The sequence below is a fragment of the Leptonychotes weddellii genome, chromosome 10 (genome assembly GCF_054177405.1).
Source record: "Leptonychotes weddellii isolate Sample4059 chromosome 10, ASM5417740v2, whole genome shotgun sequence".
NCBI classification, from domain to species: Eukaryota; Metazoa; Chordata; class Mammalia; order Carnivora; family Phocidae; genus Leptonychotes; species Leptonychotes weddellii.
The window spans coordinates 51,853,158-51,861,435 of NC_138378.1; positions in this window are offsets into that span (position 1 = coordinate 51,853,158).

Genomic DNA, 8,278 nt, shown 5'->3' on the forward strand with positions numbered 1-8,278 from the left:
GACCTAGAACAACAAGTTTATTACCTTACCGTTCTGGGGGGTCAGAAGTTAGAAATGGGACTCACTGAGCTAAAATCCAAGTGTCAACAAGGCCACTCTCCTTCCGGAGGCCCTATAAAGAATCCATTTTCTTGCTTTTTCCAGCTTCTCAAGGCTGACTCATTCCCCGGCTTGTGGTGCCTTCCTCCGTATTCTAAAGCATCCATGGCTGGTGGAGCCTCACATCATGTTGCTCTGACATCTTCCTTCTGCCTCTCTCTTCCACATTTAAAGGGCTTTGTGATGACATTGGGCCCACCTGGATAATCCAAGATAGTCTACCTATTTTAAGGTCAGTTGATTAGCACCCTTAATTCCACCTGCTACCTTGATTCCCTTCTGCTGTGTAATACGCGTGCAGAAAATAGGTCACAGGTTCCAGGGATTAGGATGTGGACTTCTTTGGGAGGCCATTATTCTGCCTACCACAGCTGGGGAACTTCAAAAGGTACCGATGCCTGGACCCACCCCCAGAGATTCTGATGTCATTGACCTAGAATGTGCCATGGGCATCCTGATGTTTTTAAGGCTCCCCAGGCGATTCTAATGAGCAGCCACTAAAAACCACTGCTCTAAAGAAATAGAATATAGACTAGAATATATAGATACATAATAGATAATATAATATATAGATATATAATAGATAATATAATATAATATATATAATATAATATATTCTATTATTATATGTATATTCTACATATATATATCATGCACTGCTCTGCTTTCATTATTTACATATCATTTAGCCTTTCCAACAGTGTATTTATATGTAACAACTGTTAAAGTAACTAGATTAGCTCCAAGATGGAATAGGTCATGCTAAGCCCAATGTCAGCAGGTCGAAATTTAACTAACTTTCTATGCTTAGCTCACCCAGGAAAGGAAGGCATTGGAAAACTAAGCTGTGCTTGCCTGCTCCACACAAGTTACCTGACCCAAGACTTCCCTTTGCTCCGTATAAGGGATAACCTTGGTTTAACCAGCCAGCAAATGCCCAGTATAACTTCCTTGTTTCTGCTCACTTTGGCCCATAAAAATCTCTCACCTGGTACAGCTCTCTGGAACTCCTTCCTATCTGTTAGATTGGATGCTGCCTGATTTATGAATTGCTGAATAAAGCCAATTAGATCTTTGCAAAACTTATGATCGTTACATTCTTTTTTTTTTTTTTTAACTACAACTAACATTTATATATCAGCATTGTGGTAAGTTAACTGTGCTAACATTGTGCTGACATTTTACAAATATTTTCTATCGAAGAATTCCCTCAACAACCCTATGAAATAGGAAGAGACTCAGAAATTTGCCCAAGATCATATGGTGGTAAGCCATTGAGAAAAGATCCTGTTCTTTGCTTCTTGATAGTAGAGCTACAAGAATATTTAGAGTTTAGACTTAGAAACAAAAAGGTGTTAATTAGATATTTAATGTCTAAATTCTAGAAGGAATATAAACTATGATGATTGCTAGAAGCTATAGATTCGGCCTGAGGAGTTCTGATACAGGGAGTCAGTGTTTAGAGTAGTAGAAATAAGCTCATAACCAGGAACTTTAAAAAGGTATTTAGCATGTATGGGACAGCGTACACTTCGTGATTTATAACCCAGTACTGAGGTTAACTATTTTTTTTGTGTGCATTTAAAATAAAACTATATATACATAGTTTTTAAACAGAACATCCCTGATTTTTGCTAGAGATCCATGTCATAAAGTCAGCCAAACTTAGCATAATTTCCCAGTCAAGCACCACTCATCAGCTTTTGACAGTTTTCCTGTAAGGAATTAGGAAGATTCTCTAGGCCTTACTGGGAAGCCCCAACCCCTTCTAAGTGATTTCTAAACACTTCCATGACCACATTTGTGGCTTACTACAATCTTTATTTAACACTTTGGCACCTAGGCTTCCCTGGATCTCCATCTCTGAAAGTAGAAGGGGAATGAGTGACCACAGAAATACCACCAATGGGAATTGTGCTGTGTGGTCATGGATCATCTCTGGAGGGCACATGGAGATGCGGGCTGAGCAAGGTGGCCAGTTAACCGGACCTCACAACCTTATACTGACAGTGGGGCACCTGGACTTCCATCCTCACCTAGTGGTAATAACATGGCATCTCTCCCTTCACCTTTTGGAGCAATGTCAGAGGAAGCCAGTTAAAACAGGTTTAAATAAGAATCAGAGTTTCATACATAGTACCTCAAATGTCCAGGTTTCAGTTGAAAATCACTCATGATTCCAAGAACCAGTAATATCTCCAACTGGATGCAAAAAGACAATCAATAGATGACAATATACAGATGACAGAGATGTTAGACTTATCTGACAAAGATTTCTAAATGTTTCACCAATTACAAACACATCTAAAACAAATGGAAAGAGTCTGGGGCACCTGGGTAGCTCAGTCAGTTAAGCATCTGACTCTTGATCTCAGCTCAGGTCTTGATCTCAGTGTTGTGAATTCAAGTCCCATGTCGGGCTCCATGCTTGGCATGGAACCTACTTAAAAAAAAAAAATGAAAAAGAGTCTCAGCAAAAGAAAAAAGAAAAAAAAGAAAAAGAAGAACCAAAGAGAATTAAACAATGTAATTACACTCATTTCCACAAGTCTAGTGGATCCCATAATAAATTATTAATTTGGGGATCATAAGACATAACAGCCAATTGGCATGTCTCATCCTAAATTAAAGTTAATTCAGAGCCAGTGAGATAGGAAGCCCTAGCCAGCCTTGAACAGGTTCCTTCTGACATAGATATCAGGTAGTTATATTTCAAAGGACTATCTATGAATTATAGGATTTCTTTATTCCTTTTGATTAGTCAAGTGGCCACTATTTTTTTTTTTAAAGATTTTATTTATTTATTTGACAGAGAGAGAGATAGCGAGAGCAGGAACACAAGCAGGGGGAGTGGGAGAGTGAGAAGCAGGCTTCCTGCCAAGCAGGGAGCCCTATGTGGGACTCGATTCCAGGACCCTGGGATCATGACCTGAGCTGAAGGCAGACGCTTAACGACTGAGCTACCCAGGCGCCCTCAAGTGGCCACTATTAAAGAGACCCTAGATGGCTTGGAATTATTGGCTGCTAATGAGCTCCTGAGACTCAGGCCTTTGCTTTCCAAGGCAACAAATCCTACTACTAAGATAAGCCTCCATTTCAGAATTTCCAGAGTCATCCTTGACCTGGTATTAATGACGCCATGATCTGGGCTTCCCCCATCATCTGATTTTGGGTAATAATCACAGGAGCTCCATGCTCTTCTACAGAAGCTATAAAGAGCATCCAATCTCCTCCATTCCTGAATGCAAATCCCCAAGGTAGGGGACACACAGCTCCATTTCCTGACCTGAGGCAATGGCAATCTCTCCAGCCTTGTTAGAGATTATCTATACCTGGGATCCCAGTCACCACCTGAGGACAATCACCTCTATATCATGGCTGGCCATTTTGCCCACATAAAAAGCAACCTTTTGTGGCCTTAACTGATGCTGGTTCCCAAATCATGGTACTCCTCAGAGATCCCACTAAATTTAAGAGAGGAACCCTATGTTCTCTGGGGAGTTACAGGAAAAAAAAAGATCGAAGGCAAACAAGTCTACCTTAATCAATCATTGACTCCTTGCTAATGTGGTAACCTGGATAAGTCATTTAATTACTGAGTTTCATAGTTTGCTCATCTGTAAAATATGGGTAATGGTTACGCCTGTACGTGTGAAAGTACTTTATACCCTGGGAAGTAATCCACAACTGTGAGGTATGACTGAGTGATCCCTTGGGCATTTTCCCATATTTGGGATATTTTAAACAAATTGTATGAGTCATAGCATCTAAGAGTTTTATTGGTTCCTGGATAAGACAGTTTTATTTGTCTCACTCTTCCATGCCCGTGGACAATAAAGAATTCACTTAGCATTACCTCATCATTTTGTTGCTGGCTTGCTGATGGATTCTATGGAGTTTTATGATCAGCATATGAAAGGTTTAATATGGCTTCAGGAGGAGCCATCAATTTAGCCCCTTTGCACAATAGAAATTAGAAAAATGCACATTAACCATCTGGAAGTGAGCTTCTTGAGGGCAGAGGCTGTCTTATTTTTATTTCTGGCATGTAGCCCAGTGGCTGGCCCATTGTGGGCACTAAGTAAACATTTACTTAATCAGTGGACAGAAACATTTTGGAAGGAATAAAGTTGTTACTTGCTTCCTGGAATTGCCTATCTCCAAAGCTAGTCTAGGCATTTATTTTTTGCCTTGATTTTGTGTTGTATTTTGTTATTATTGTTACATAGGGTCAATATTTTATTTCACACTTATTAGAGAAAAGGCATCATATAAATGTAAACTGAAAATATACAAAAACCTTGTACCAGGTTCATAATTCAAATACTCATTCTTTTTCTTCATAAACCAGAAGAAACTAAAAACACATTAAAGAGCTAGCCTTCATTCATAGATGATCTCCCCAATGCTTCCAGGCTCATGTCACAATTGAAAAGTATTTCTATTGGAGATTTTATTAGTTGTAAGGGGAAAGCCAATAAAAGATGTGTCTAAATTTACATGTCTAAATTTATATAATTTATATAATTACCCACACATTTATAAATTGGTATTAAATCATTGTTCTCAACACACAAGGGAATTTCAAAATTTAGGGATGTGCCAAGCCAAAGATAAAAAGTAGGAATGCAAAATAGAGGATTTTTTTCCCCCAGAAAAAGACAAACATGGTAGAATCTCTCAATGAACTGGGGTTTGACTATTAAGAACAAGTCAACTCTCTCTGAACCCCAGATCTGGCAGGAGGTTTCTCGTGAGCAAGAGTGGGACTTCTCCTCCAGCAATCCCACACAAGAATAACAGCAAGATTTTGAATGGTCTTTGCAGCAACCAGCGGTGTATTTAGACATGGCACCTTTTCCCATCTGATGGTTTTAGGTAGTCACACTTTTCTTACACTGAAATTTCAATCATTGCTTTCCTTCATTAACTTTTTTAAAATTTATTTTTTAAAAGATTTTTTAAAAAAAGATTTTATTTATTTATTTGAGAGAGAGAGCAAGAGCACAAGCGGGGGGAGGGGCAGAGGGAGAGGGGGAAGTAGACTCCCTGCTGATCAGGGAGCCCCACATGTGCTTGATCCCAGGATCCCGAGATCATGACCTGAGCCGAAGGCAGATGCTTAATTGACTGAGCCACCCAGGTGCCCCCCTTCATTGACTTTAATGAAAACTGGAAGATGTGGTCTTTTGCAATGATAATGCTTGGTGTGACATATAGACTTTTGTCTCTAAGGATGGCATCATATAGTGTGAAAAGAAAGAAAAAAAAATCCATAAATTCTGTGTTCAATGTATGAAAAGAAATTGCATAGATTTTATTGTTCCTGATGTTTCAGCTAATATATGGTGAAGAGCAATGGTAAGGTTTATATGATCCTAGGGTCTCTTCAAATGAATATAAATGTTCTATAGGTATACATCAGATTAGATCAGTTTTGTGCTTTGCTCTCATTAAAATACTACAAAGATGTTTCCAGGATATGGAAACAGAAAAGCCCTCTTGAGCCTGCCTACCAAGTAAGTATATGCCATATTGTATGTACTGGATACATGCTGTGAGACTGTACCCCAAACCTGTGTCTAGGACCAGCCCCAGGGGAGGGCAAGAAGAGCTGCCCATTTTCCCCTAGGAAACATTAGCAGAACACACCACAGCATCTGCGTCATCCAGCTACTTCTTATAAGAGGCCACCAGGAGCATTCCTGGACTTGAACACATACAATAGCATAAAACTGAAAGAACTGGCACAGCTGAAGCTCCCACTGAATGAAGTCAACAGCATTTCTCAAGGGGGCACTGAATGCCAGTATCAATACCCTAGGACTGAGATAACTCAAAAAATACCACCCCATATTTCCATACACTCCTACTTAAAAACAATTTAGCTCATTACAGTGGGCTAAGCAGGAGGAAGGTTTTGGTTCATTTGTGTTGTTTTATAGGTTTTTTTCTTGCTTCACCAAAAGAAACCCAAGTATGCAAGAAGGTCTATGATTTCCACAATAAAATATAGCAAGTCAGTGGTGTCCAAAGCCAGCACTAATGGCCCTTTCCCAGTTCCTTCTGCTTGGCATCTTTTTTCCTGGCATCTGTGGCCAAAACTGCCCATGGCCTAGTAAAGCTGTCAAAAATGATTGAGGCATAATGATATCTTGGCCCCTCCTTTATCTGGGAAGAGGACGCTGCTGACAGCATTGCTGGCAGCCAATCTCCTTGTGAGCATGACTTGTTTAATTGCCACCTCGAAAAGTTCCACAGGACTTAGTTGAAGATTCCAGTCAGTAATTTGGAAGTTCTTAGATGAAAAAGGGTTTACAAATACAAATTTATATCAGTCTTTCTCCCTTTTCCCTCCTCCTTTTCTTTAGTGGGTTGCTATGTCCAGATGTTTGTCCCTAGCTTAAAATGAATTGGTAGTGTTGAGTGGAGCTAGAAAGGAGAAGGTCTAAAGAATGCTAAAAATAGGGGCACCTGGGTGGCTCAGTTGGTTAGGCGACTGCCTTCGGCTCAGGTCATGATCCTGGAGTCCTGGGATCGAGTCCCGCGTCAGGCTCCCTGCTCAGCGGAGAGTCTGCTTCTCCCTCTGACCCTCCCCTCTCTCATGCTCTCTCTCTCTCTCATTCTCTCTCTCAGATAAATAAATAAATAAAATCTTTAAAGAATGCTAAAAATACCATTGTCATTTATAAACATTATCTTATTTAATCCTTAAAACCTCCCTGTGAGGTTACCACCGTTTTAACAGCCAAGGAAACAGGCTCAAAGAGATCAACTTGCCAAAGGTCACCCAGAGCCCTGGGATCTCAAAGTCCTTGATCTCAGTCACTCTGCTTTCATTTCCCAGCAAAAACCAACCAACCGCTAGCATGAACTCAGGACACTACTCTCAGTTATCTTCAAGGCGACTGCTCCATTTCTTACTCCCTTGATGCATTTTCAAATTCTTCCTCTGCTGGGTCCCTCCTGTTAGTTTTCAGAGATGTCTTCATAGTCCCTGTTGTACAAGTAAATAATAAATACTCCCCTTTGCCTCTACATCTCAGTCCAGTTAGCACCTCATCTCACTTTTCTGAGAAAGATGCTAAAGTGTTTCCCTCTCTCCTCTAGATTTGAATGAGAAAATATGAACCCTGGGAACTGTTGGAAGCCATCTTGGGTGGTGAGTAGGGGAATGGAAAGGGTTAGGATGAGGTTGACACTGAAGAAAGCAGAGTGGAGTACTGAATATTTGCCTAAAGAAAATGAAAACACTAATTTGTAAAGATAAATGCATCCATATGTTTATTGTAGCATTATTTGCCATAGCCAAGACATGAAAGCAACCTAAGTGTTCATCAATAAATGAATGGATAAAGAAGATGTGATGTGTGTATTTGTGTGTGTATATATGTGTGTGTACACACACACAATGGAATATTACTCAGCCATAAAAAAGAATGAGATCTTGTGCATTTGTGACAACATGGGTGGATCTAGAGGATATTATGTTAAGTGAAATATGTCAGACAGAGAAAGACAAATACCATATGATTTCACTTATATGTGGAATCTAAAAAACAAAACAAATGAACAAACAAAAAAGCAGAAACAGACCCATAAATACAGAGAACAAATTGGTGGTTGTCAGAAGGGAGGGCTGTGGAGGGATGGGCAAAATGGGTGAAGAGTGTGGGAGGTACAGGCTTCCAGTTGTGGAATGAGTGAGTCACAGGGATGAAAGCATAGCATAGGGAATATAGTCAATGGTATTGTAATAGTGTTGTGCGGTGACAGGTGGTAGTTACACTTGTGGTGAGCACAGCATAATGTGTAGAGAATCACTATGTTGTACACTTGAAATGATTGTAACACTGTATGTCAACTCTATTCCAATTTAAAAAAAAAAGAAGAAAGAAAGAAAGAGAAAGAAAGAAAGAAAGAAAGAAAGCAGAACGAAGGCACAAAAAATTCCAGGTGCACAATGACATTGTTGAACTGTTGAGTCAAACCATCTCTGAAACTTAGCCTACCTCTGAGCATCCTGGTATGTAAGTTAACAAATATTTATTGAGTCAAATTTTCAGTTGTTTACAACAGAATGAATCCTGGTACACCTGTATCAAGATTACTCTTGTCTGAAGGATCTGTACTCAGAAAACTATAAAATACTCATGAAAGAAATTGAGGAAGACACAAA